The following is a 9,114-nucleotide window of genomic DNA, read 5'->3' as shown; positions in this document are numbered from 1 at the left end:
TGTGTTTTTCTATTGGTGTCTGTTTGTGTGCGCATTATGCTGAGATAAGGCTGTTTTCGGATGTTTTTCTTTTTTCTACTCTCCCATAATATATACTTCACAAATGAAGTTAACATCTTATGATATACTTCTGTACCCTCAGTGTTTGATTTTGCAATGATTTCACAGTTTGGATGGGTTTTTCTATTGGTGTCTGTTTGTGTGCGTATTCAGCTGAGCTAAGGCTGTTTCCTGATTTTTTAAATTTTTCTACTGTCCCAAAATATAAACCTCACAAATGAAGTATGTTGTCCAAAATCACTCAATAATGTCATAGTATAGTATGACGTCCAAAACAACTAAAAAATGTCATAGTATAGTATGATATCCAAAATAACTCAAAAACGTCATAGTATAGTATGTTTTTCAAAATGAGACACAAACGTCATAGTATCGTATGTTTTTCAAAATGAGACAAAAATGTCATTGCATAGTATGTCTTCCAAAATGACACAAAAATGTCATAGTATAGTATGTTGTCCAAAACAACTAAAAAATGTCACTATAGTATATCGTCCAAAATAACTCAAAAATGTCATAGTATAGTATGATGTCCAAAATGAGACAAAAACGTCATAGTATAGTATGTTTTTCAAAATGAGACACAAACGTCATAGTATCGTATGTTGTCCAAAATGAGACAAAAACGACATAGTATAGTATATCGTCCAAAATCACACAAAAATGTCATAGTATAGTATGTTTTTCAAAATGAGAAAAAAACGTCTTAGTATAGTATGTTTTTCAAAATGAGACAAAAATGTCATACTATAGTATGTCGCCCAAAATAAGATAAAAATTTTATAGTATAGCATATCGTCCAAAATGAGATAAGAATGTCATTGCATAGTGTGTCGTTCAAAATGAGACAAAAATGTCATAGTATAGAATGTCGTCCAAAATGAGACAAAATGTCATAGTATGTTGTTGTCAAAATGTATGTCGTCCAAAATGGGACAAAATGTCATAGTATACTATGTTGTCCAAAATGAGATAAAAATGTTATAGTATAGTATGTCGTCCAAAATAACTAATAAATCTCATAGTATAGTATGTCGTAAAAAATAAATCTCAAAATTGTCATAGTATAGTATGTCGTCTAAAATTAGACAAAAATGACACAGTATAGTATGTCCTCCAAAATAATTCAAAAACGCCATACTATAGTATGTCGTCCAAAATGGGACAAAATGTCATAGTATACTATGTCGTCCAAAATTAGACAAAATGTCATAGTATAGTATGTTGTCCAAAATCAGACAAAAACGTCATAGTAAAGTATGTCGTCCAAAATGACACAAAAATGTCATAGTATAGTATGTCGTCCAAAATGACACAAAAAGGTCATAGTATAGTATGTCGTCCAAAGCAACTCAATAATGTCATAGTGTAGTATGTCGTCCAAAATCACACAAAAATTTCATAGTATAGTATGTTTTTCAATATGAGACAAAAACATCATAGTATAGTATGTCGTCCAAAATCACAAAAAAATGTCATAGTATAGTATGTCGTCCAAAATAACTAAAAAATCTCATAGTATAGTTAGTCGTCCTAAATCACCAAAAAATGTCATAGTATGGTATGTCATAAAAAATAAATCTCAAAATTGTCATAGTATAGCATGTCGTACAAAATGAGACAAAAATGACACAGTATAGCATGCCGTCCAATATGAGATAAAAATGTCATAGTATAGTATGTCGTCCAAAATATCTCAAAAATGTCAGTTTAGTATGTCGGCCAAAATATTTCAAAATTGTCATAGTATAGTATGTTAACATGTTCCTGTTGGGACATACATCTACCTTATGCTTGATTTGATGTCATTATTTTTCATGTTATCACTATAATGTGATAGGCTTGGGGTTAGTTTTGATTTATAATTAATATATAATCAGTACATTGTGACTGATGGTTGATGAGGTCGAGGGTTTCAGCGTCTCAGGCTGTGTCTTGACCGTCAGGATGAATTGAGCCCCAAACAAAGTGTATTGTGTTTACCTATAATTGCAACCGAAAGTCAAAAATATTCACATTTAAGAAGCTGAAAAATGACAGAAACTAGAAAATATTCAACAATTATTTTACATGTAATCACTATAATGTGATATAATTGTTATATAATAAATTAAACTGACATATAATTTGAACATTTATTTTTCAGTATGTTGTAATCGCATCCGATAGGACTTTTTTTTGAAAACCAGAAATAAGACTGCTTGGTTATGGCAGTTTAAGTAAAATGGACAAAAAAGGGTTGAAGGGAGCCCAGGTTACTCCAAAAGTATACATTAAAAGTACTTCATATTACTAGCATATGAAGTACAAGAGGTACTGAATCCAGTGAAAGTAAAATCATAAACTACTGATAAAAATGTTTTACTTCATCAAAAATGATTACCCTATTATTTGTTGCAAAAAATTGAACTTTGACCCTATATTCCTCCAAAACGTATACAGTAAAAGTACTCCATACTACTAGTATATGAAGTATAAGTTCAGAGTTCAGTGAAAGTGAAATCATACACTACTAATACAAATTATGGATTTTAAACTTCATCAAAAACAGATGATCACACAGGTCAAACAAAACATCTACCTTATGTTTGATTTGATGTAATTATTTTACATGTAATCACTATAATATGATAGGGCTAGGGTTAGTTTTGATAAATTATTTAACCTTTTTCTTTTTCAGTACATTGTGACTGATGTTGATGAGGTGGAGGTCTTCAGCTTCTGATGCTGTGTCTTTGACAGTCAGGATGAATTGAGCCCCAAACAAAGTGAAACATTGTGTTTACCTGTAATTGCACCTGTGTAAACAAAACCAGACTTTTGTTTGGGTTCACTTAGAGGGCAAGTCTTTGAAGTCCCTCAAGATGCCTGTTGTTTTTTTTACTCAAAGGAGTGAATGTGTGTATGAGCCTCTTTGTAGATGTAGGTGTGTGTGTATCATGTCGATTTGAACTTGATGTGAGAACAAGAAGTGTCTGGAGTTGCACATACACACACACACACACACACACGCACTCACACACACGCACGCACACACAAACACGCACACACACGTATGGTGAAAAAAAGGGGCAGTTTATTTCAACGACTACTGTAGCTTTAAGAGAATTATCGACCATCATCACACTCCAGCCAAGCAACGTAGTTCCCCACCACAGCAGCAGCGGATTAATATCCAAAACGTTAACAGGTTAGTGTCTGCTCAGCAGGTGGATGAACATGTAATGGAGTTGCAGCATCAGTCGCTGACCAAGGAATTACTGGGGAAGTTGGTGGTAGAGGGAGGCTATTGACATGTCACAGGAAGATGCTCAAAAATGTAGAGGTAAGTGAAATTTTACATTATTATAATGAGCTAAACAGCAGGGCAGGTGGCTAAAGAGTTGTTGCTAAAATGTGTTCGTTAATTAGGGTAACTACGTCTTTTCACTCATTGAAAACACATACATACATAAATACATACATACACATGTATTTAAACACACACACGAATTAATCGAAATATAGTTAATAATAAATTATGCACATGTAAATGTTGCGTGCTCTTTTTTTTCTTTTTCGCTTTGCTGTTTTTTGCGAAAGTTTAGTGTTTAAATACAGTCAGTATCCTATCTCTGAGATATCTCTGAGATGGTGTTGTGTGCGACGTTACACGGGAACCAGACTTTCTGTCTGAACAGTTCCACCGTGAGAACCGATGTCCTCTCACCCGGACCCGCAGCTGCAAAGCTCCCGTCTCCGCGGAACCGCTTGCTGTGTTTCGGCTGCGTCTTCGGTTGTGAGGACTGTGGGTCACATTGCTGATCTGTTCAGAGAGCTTCGCTGCTGCCTACAGTATTTAGTTGATGACAACCCTTATCCTTAAACCTCAGGCTTCATTATGATTAATTTCCACTGTGTTAGTGCATATGGCACACTTTCTTGTAAGAAGGTCTCTTGGCAAATTGGAATTCAAATGAAAACATTTTATTAATAGAACACTGAACATTGTTTTCACCATACACTTGAGTATATGGCAGGGATGTTCACTCCCAAGAATTGTTGTCATAAAAGATTAATACTTTTGTCCTGCATCAGTCCACCTAAAAACTTCCAAATATTCAATCATTTCCATATTACAAATGTCCTCTTTTCAAATTAAGAGGGGAGGGAGTACATGTTTTATCTGATGCTACACAAAACTAACAATGCTTCAAAGTTAATATTGTGGGTAATCTTTGACATATTCAAGACTGATTAAAAAAAAATCTCCCAGCCACCCATCATTTGTCATATCTGTTGCCAGTACAACCCATGAAATGCTCATTTATACTTGTCATAAAGTCACTGCAGCTCTGACCTTGTAACCTAAATATGTTTCTGCTTCAAAATCACTTTGTTTCATACATGAGGCTAATGTCTGGCAGATTATACCAATCTTAGCCAATCTTCATCACTAAGTTTTATGTTAAATCCTGATTCCCATCTTTTTTTATGTATTTTGTAGCAATTTTTTATATAGTCCCAATATAATTCTAATTGTGGTTTCTTTGTATGCGTTGATTATGATGATCTGGATCACACTATTCACTTCTCAGGAGGGGTCCATACTGATCTCTTTCATATAGTAGTCTCTAAATTGCAGGAATCCACAGAATTCATGATTGATTATCTAGATCCTTTTTTTCTGTCATATTTTGGAAACTCTCCAGCTGTCCATCTTTCACCGAAAACACACCATGCTGTGATTCCCTTGGTTTGTCCACTGTTTCAATCCTATATCGTACCTAGTCGGTGTAAAATTGCTATCATATGCTATTATAATATCATATGCCAATTCAATAAATTAGTGTCTTTCTGTATCTTATATTTTTTTTATTATGCTGAACCATATTTTGTATGTGAACATCGTGATTGTGTCTATTTGGTTTTGAATCTTCTTGTATGTTTCTTTATCCCCAATTATATTCTGTACTACTATATTCTGCTACCATGCTACCGCATGGTAGCATTCCTTTAATTTTGGAAGTCCCATCCCTCCTTCTTTTGGCAGCTGGAGAGTTTCCAGTCTTATTCTGGGTCTTTTGCCACCCCAAATAAACTTTGATATAATTTTATTCCAGCTCATAAATTGGGGTTTGGGGGGTCTCTACTGGTAGGGCTTGGAGTAGGTATAAGGGTCAGGGTCAGGGTCAGCGAGTCGGCAGCACCCCGCTGCACCCGCAGGCTGTAGCAGAGAGCCCCCCTTACAGCAACAACTTTGGCTCTTTCACTCTTCTTCTGAATTCCCCGCTCCAGAGCCTGATGATGATCATGAAACACCTTTTGTAGAGGTAGAGAAAAATAAAATAAAAGCTTGTAGTATAAGTTATAAAATGACGACAAACCCACACCATAGCTTCCCCCCAAACATTTATGACCTTCCCCAAAGTTTCATCTTGGAATGCCCGTGGCATCCAATCAAATTCTTTTAGAGCCCAACAAATTACGTTTTTGTTGAAAACTGACTTTGACATATTATGTTGTCAAGAACTGAGACGGAACACAAGTAAAGAGTAAAGGTATCCAGCATGTGGAACAAAGGTCTAAGTGTATTTCTACTGACGAAAGTAAAGCTGATGGTGGGATACTTTTTAAAACTGGTGATGTCACTATTATTCATAAAACGAATTAATTCCTAATTTAATTCCTTGTAGATTGCTCATGAAGAAAAAATACGAATGATAAACGTGTACACCTCTCATGAGAGAACAAACATTTTTCAACTTTTTAAAAGACTTAAAGAACCGCTATTGGTCGGATACAAAATTATTTTATGTGGCGACTTTAACACTGTCATCGATGTAAACGACAGAGTGAGTTCTAAAGTCTTGAAACTCAGCTCTGACGGTAATCGCGTGAATTTGAGTCCTCGCAAATTAAAGTAGGCACAAGCACCATGACGTCCAATCTGAAGCAGCATCCTGCAATTTGTCTTCTTATGTCATCACTTTTTTTTAAGGATGTATGTTACAGTATTTTAAATAAAAAAGACATAATGGAAATATATTGGTACAAAATATGAAGGAAATTTCATCATCTCCAGAAAAGAGCATGATATTTTGTATTTTAAATATGTATTTTTTTAAATAAATTTATCAGAAATACTTCCCATCCCTGCTTAGAGACATTACGTGAAGGTTGAAAATTGTGTCGCTTTAAATAAAACCCATAACGTGAGATGTATGTGTATGTATAGAAAATGCACTCTGATTTTCTCAGTTGAAGCACAAGAATCTGGATCTTTACAAAACAAATGTTATCTATCCGCAATTCCTATACTCCTATTCCAAATATGTTTGTGATTTAAACAGCATTTGTCTAGTGTAACATTAGTGATACTTTTGCAGTAGTATATTTATTGTGAGACACAATTATACATTTTTCCCAAATCTGTCCATGCCTCATCCATCTCTTCCTCTCCCTTCTTGTCCTCCTCCTCAGCACATGGAGAAGATCTCTATGCTGGCTTTCCATCCAGTTAAGATGCACAGCTGCTATGAGAAGGTGGTGAACCTGAGCCTTGAGGGTCTGCATCAACAGTTTGACGTGAGCAGCCCCTCAGTGTTTGTCCAAAGGGCCCAGATCCCCATGAGAGAGGTGAAACCTCAACTACTGACTAACCAGTCTAATATAGACTGGTTGGTGGTGGTTAACTGGTTAACACAATGGGAAGTTTCTATGAGAGCTAATCATTTTATTGACACTCATTTTATTTCTTGATCATTTTCCTACACTGTAGCTCCTGTTTGACTAGAGTTTGTCAAATAGTTGGATGATGAGGTTCTGACTGTGGCATTGATCAAGGACACAGTAGAACTAAAGGCAAACATCTTTTGGCGGTTCGATAACTCAGTGGACAGTTAAATAGATATAGTTGTCTACAGACATGCCACAATACAGACTGTGGGACTGGGTGTAGTACATTATCATATATTATCATTATTTCACGGGATATTCCTATATGAGTCAGTTTGTCTGGTGTTACATGCATGTATGTCACAAAACTACAGATTATGTTTTACTTTAGCTTGTTCATTTTTTCAACTTTTTGGCATAATAAGACACTTTTGTGTGCATGTGTCTGTGTGCCACCAGCAAATGGACAATGCTGTGTAGATGTTTGAGCAGATCCTTCATCAGAGTCTCGAGTCTCAGGGTACAGAGGAGCTGTGTAAGATCATCCAGCACTGCCAGGACAGAGTCATTAAGGTAATACCCAAAGAAAACAGGCTTGTGCATCAAATTCTTGCATAACATCCACATTAATATCTCATAATATTACATCTGGCATACTCCAGCCCTGGGAGTGAAACTTTTGGTCTGGCCTTGTTTTAGTGTAAAAGAAAATTCAGGGTTTTGTTTCACTTCAGATGAGCACAAATTAAGACGTCAGGAAACGTAAGTGACTGCCACTGCCTGTGTCACTCCTACACAAGGTGTAGCTATTGTAAAACAAGATGTGAGTCAGTATATGAAATCAGTGTTTTTCTCTTTCTCGTTCTTAAATATGATGTCATCATCCCAGTTTCTTGAATGTCTAATGAACTAAACATCATTTAGGGAGATAACCACGTCCTGTGCCAAATTAATAAAATGCACATGGAAAGAGTGACACCACTATTGTTCATGAAAGATTGCACCAAAACAACTCAAAATGAAGTAAACTTATTTCAAATGTACCGGTTTTCTTAACAGTTGACCTTTCACAATGGCAGCATTCAGTGTTTTTTTTGTTTTTTTTTTCTGGAGCCTTTATTATCAAACCTCTTACTGACCTAAATGACGGTGGTCTAATAATGACCACAGTAGGCATGAATCATTGTAAAATTGATTACAGTCAAAATAATATAAGATGTAGCTACTTCTTTGAATGACATACAGCATAATATTTTCATGGGGGTTAATGCAATTATTTACCAATCAGAGTGACAGCTGACCAAATGGAATCATCAGCAGGATTAATCTCTTCTGGCTCTTACCCTGGTCTGGCAGAGCTTCAGAGAATAAATCTCCATGGCAACCTAACTTTATCAATTTATTATTTTGAGCAAGAGTCCAGGATACCGGGCAATATCCCAGCTTAATCCCTTCTGTGCATGGTCCTCTGATATTTTCAAGCCTCAACTTGCCAGCTCCATGTTTATTTTTATTATATCAGAAAGTATAAGTTTGTGGATGAGCTAACTCATGCTTTTGAAGCATGATGATGGTCAACACAGCGGCCATCTTCCAGATAGAGATTAGATAGAAAATAAAAACTCCAAACTCAAGGAATAAACACTTGACTTTTGCGAGAACAGGTGAACGTCACATTGTGTACCCTGAGACATTATTGCTCTGGACCAAAATCATGAATTGGACTGATAAGAGATTACCGGCATCTTGTGAAACGTGCCAGTACACAAATAAAAGTGCCGGTTCTGTGTACTGGACAGTACTGGGCCACTTCTAGTTAATAACTTTACTGTAGTGACAGTGATGGTATTTTATGTACACTTAATGTCTCTTATGTGATCTTATTCTTCAACAAACAAGTGCACAATAAAATTCACTGGGAATTCTAAATAGCACATTGCAATTTCTTCAATTATTATCAAAGTATTGATCAGTAATACAGTGAAAATGAGAGGAAATGTTTAAGGTGTGCGCCCCTAAATGTTCTGCTTGCTCTCCTAAAACATTCAGTTATGGGGGGGGGGCTACATACATTGTTCTAAAGGGTTTATGGTCTTAGTTCCTCTTCAGTAGAGCTGCATGTCCACAATGTAAATTTAATTTTGCATTTCATGGTTGCAAAGTTGCAGTTATAGGTGGATTTGTAGTGGACAAGCTATCAGTATCCATCCCTTCTCTTATAACTATGGCTGTTTCTGGTTTCAAAAACTAACATGGTGTTGCCCAAAATACTAAACTCCAACATTTAAACAGGGAAGTCTACCTATCAGTGACAACCCAGTTAGTCGACACTTCCCAACCTTATGAGAACCTGCCTCTCAAAATGGGTTATGGATTCATATTTTATCTCTGACAAAT

At 35.8% G+C, this 9,114-nt stretch overlaps 1 long non-coding RNA gene across 1 annotated transcript; it reads left to right on the top strand.

Moving 5' to 3' along the window:
• Nucleotides 1–3,227: 3,227 nt before the first annotated feature.
• Nucleotides 3,228–7,717, top strand: LOC131445238 (uncharacterized). Its single transcript, XR_009233826.1, has 3 exons — nt 3,228–3,385; nt 6,523–6,627; nt 7,177–7,717. It is a non-coding gene; the product is annotated as an uncharacterized LOC131445238 (long non-coding RNA).
• Nucleotides 7,718–9,114: the final 1,397 nt, after the last annotated feature.

The sequence above is a fragment of the Solea solea genome, chromosome 18 (genome assembly GCF_958295425.1).
Source record: "Solea solea chromosome 18, fSolSol10.1, whole genome shotgun sequence".
NCBI lineage: Eukaryota > Metazoa > Chordata > Actinopteri > Pleuronectiformes > Soleidae > Solea > Solea solea.
The sequence above is the reverse complement of the archived record's forward strand: the minus strand, read 5'-3'. Positions and strand labels throughout refer to the sequence as shown.